Here is a 3,711-nt window from a genome sequence, read left to right as displayed (position 1 = left end):
GGAGGCGTGGCGGCGGCGGAGGCGTGGCGTCTTCTTGAAACCCACACAGCATACCCCAACCCCCTCAGACGTCACGGGCTACCGCTCGCGCCTGCACGCGCGGGGTCTGCCTTCTTTGCCTGTGGGCGGACCCGTCGCGTCGATTCCTTATTGGTGGGGTTACTACGCCTCAAGGCGTTTCTTCACTCTTTGCTGTCCGCAGGGACGCTTCCCGGTAGTTTCAGTTATTTTTGTTTTCTTTCTACCTGTCTTTATTGATCATTACAGTAGGTGAAATTATCGATATCAATAATAATATCGTAATGCAATAGGTGCAATTATCATATCAATATTATTACAACAGGTGCAATTATCAACGATCAATAATAATGTGAATTATAAAATGGATGAAATAAGGGGAGGAGGTCGGGCGCGGTGGCTTACGCTTGTAATCTCAGCACTTTGTGGGGGCGAGGCGGGTGGATTACCGGAGGTCAAGAGCTCGAGACCAGCCTGGCCAACATGGTGAAACCTCGTCTCCACTAAACATACAGAAATTAGCTGGGCGTGGTGGCGCGCGTCTGTAATCCCAACTACTCAGCAGGCGGAGGCGGAGGCGGAGTTTGCAGTGAGCCCAGATCGTGCCATTGCACTCCAGCTTGGGCAACAGAGCAAACACTCCGTCTCAAATAAAAGGAAAAAGGGGGGAAAAAAGAAAGAAAGAAAGAAAAGGAAGGGAAGGAAGGAAGGGAAAAGAAAAGAAATAAGGGGAGGAGGCCGGGCGCGGTGGCTCACGCCTGTAATCCCAGCACTTTGGGAGGCCGAGGCGGGCGGATCACGAGCTCAGGAGATCGAGACCATCCTGGCTAACACAGTGAAACCCCGTCTCTACTAAAAATACAAAAAATTAGCCGGGCGAGGTGGCGGGCGCCTGTAGTCCCAGCTACTCGGGAGGCTGAGGCAGGAGAATGGCGTGAACCCCGGGGGGCGGAGCCTGCAGTGAGCCGAGATCGCGCCACTGCACTCCAGCATGGGCGACAGCCAGACTCTGTCTTAAAAAAAAAAGAAAAAGAAAAAGAAATAAGGGGAGGAAAAATATCCGAGGCCTCATTTTGGGGAGTTAGGCCTCAGAAGCGACCTTGGAGTTTCGTAATATTTGAGTGTGAACAGCTTTATAGCAGTGCTTCTCTTCACTGGGGGAACGGTCGGTTTATTTTTTTCAATTTTCAATTAGTTTTTGACCACAAGTTGATAAAACAGAAAAATGAAAAGACATACAAAGTCCAAGTCAAAAGTTTTTATCGTTAGAGTTAACAGCCATAAAATTACCTGCAAAATTGTCATAGAGTTTTCTGCTCTCTCTCTGCGGACCATTTGCAAACAGTTCTCAGAAGAGCCCAGGTCTATAGACCATGGTTAGAGTACTCAAGGTAAAGTACTCAAATTAGACCATACTCAGCTGTAGAGTTTCAACCAAATGAGATTTGTTTGGAGAACATCACAGTCTCTCTCATTTGGGCGTGCTGGCTCATGACTGTAATCCCAGCACTTTTTTTTTTTTTTTTTTTTTGAGACGGAGTCTTGCTCTGTCACCCAGGCTGGAGTGCAGTGGCGCGATCTCGGCTCACTGCAAGCTCCGCCTCCCGGGTTCACGCCATTCTCCTGCCTCAGCCTCTCCGAGTAGCTAGGACTACAGGCGCCCGCCACCACGCCCGGCTAATTTTTTGTATTTTTGGTAGAGACGGGGTTTCACCGTGGTCTCGATCTCCTGACCTCGTGATCCGCCCGCCTCGGCCTCCCAAAGTGCTGGGATTACAAGCGTGAGTCACCGCGCCCGGCCCAATCCCAGCACTTTGAGAGGCCGAGTCAGGTAGATCGCCAGACCTTAGGGCAACATGGCGAGACCCCATCTCTTAAAAAAAAAAAAAAAGAGAGAGAGAAAGAAAGGAAAGAGAGAAAAAGAAAGAAAAAAGAGAAAGAGAAAAAGAAAGAAAGAAAAAGAAAAGAGCAGAAAAGAAAAGAAGAAAATTAGGTGGGCTTGATGGCATGCACCTGTGGTCCCAGCCACTTGGGAGGCTGAGGTGGGAGAATCACTTGAGCCTGGCAGGCGGCGGTTGTAGTGAGCCAAGATCGCGCCACTCCACTCCAGCCTGGGCGACAGCGAGACCCTGTCTTTAAAAAAAAAAAAAAAGTCCCTTTCCAAAGTTTCATCTGATAAATCCATAGAAAGGCTCAGCAGTCAAATATTTAGGTGATTCCATTAGGGTACGATCAGGCCCGAGGGGAACAGAAAAGCTCAAAAATTTAAATCGTTGATTAAAAATGTAGCACTCTGCCTGGATTTCACATTGCTTTGGCAACATTTACCCACCATTGGTAGATTAAAGTCCGTCTCTTTGATAAAATGGGAAGAAAATAGTACCTACCTTATAGGGTTTTTGTGAGATGAATTCATATATATGTATTAGGACCTTGGTTGTCATATTGTAATCACATTTAAGTATTAGGTATTCTTTTTATCCTAGTCTTGCAATTTCACTAAATAGCTAGTAGAGAAAACAAAACTGATCAACAGAGCTTTAGCTAAACAACTTCTTGGGCCAAGAAATTTCATCTTGAGTTACAGAAGTTTTTATAGTTTCGTATTTTTCTTCTTCAGTTCTGCAATGTGCAGAATTCCCCACAGGGTGGCAGAAAATCATTGGAAATCATATACAGTTATGTGATTTTTTTTTTAAAGATGTTTAGTTCCTTCTTCATTTTAGTAACTTTATCATTTAATAAGCTTGATCAGTGTTTGCTTTGGTTTCAAGTAAGCCATCCTAATATTTATCTTCTTATCCCTATCTCGTTAATTATCCATACTTACTGTTGAAACATTGCAAACTACAAGTAAGCCAAAAAGATAATTATTATTAACATATTTATATATAGTCTTTCAGATTATATATATATACACACACATATATATTTTATGTATAAATTGCACATGTAAGTCTTTATAAAAATCAGATAATATACTTAGTGGTTTATAATCTCCATTTTCTTCTTTTCATTTAAAATATGAGCTGGGTGCAGCGGCCCACATCTGTAATCCCAGCACTTTGGGAGGCTGAGGTGGGTGGATCACCCGAGGTCAGGAGTTCGAGATCAGCCTGGCCAACATGGAGAAACCACGTCTCTACTAAAAATACAGATATTGGCTGGGTGTGGTGGTGGGCACCTGTAATCCCAGCTGCTTGGGGGTGCTAAGACAGGAGAATCACGTGAACTCAGGAGGTGGAGGTTGCAGTGAGCCGAAATCACGCCATGCACTCTAGCCTGAGCAACAGAGTGAGACTGTGTCTCAAATAAAAATACAGATTCTGAGGCTTCACCCTCTACAGTCTATGGAAAGATATGGGAATCTATATTATAAAAATAAATAAATATATTATGAACTCTTTCAAGTCAATAAATACATTCAAATGCTATTATTTTCATTATGGATAATTTATTTATTAAAGAATCCTTTATTGACCTTTTAGATTGTTCCTTTTTTTTTTTTTTTGAGACAAAGTCTCACTCTGTTGCCATGCTGGAGTGCAGTGGCATGGTCTCAGCTCACTGCAGCCTCCACCTTTTGATTTAAGTGATTCTCGTGCCTCAGCCTCCTGAGTAGCTGGGATTATAGGCATGCACCACCATGTCTGCTAAGTTGTGTACTTTTGGAGAGACAGGTTTTTGCCATGT

Source organism: Symphalangus syndactylus, chromosome 5 (genome assembly GCF_028878055.3).
Source record: "Symphalangus syndactylus isolate Jambi chromosome 5, NHGRI_mSymSyn1-v2.1_pri, whole genome shotgun sequence".
In the NCBI taxonomy this organism is placed as follows: domain Eukaryota; kingdom Metazoa; phylum Chordata; class Mammalia; order Primates; family Hylobatidae; genus Symphalangus; species Symphalangus syndactylus.
The sequence above is the reverse complement of the archived record's forward strand: the minus strand, read 5'-3'. Positions refer to the sequence as shown.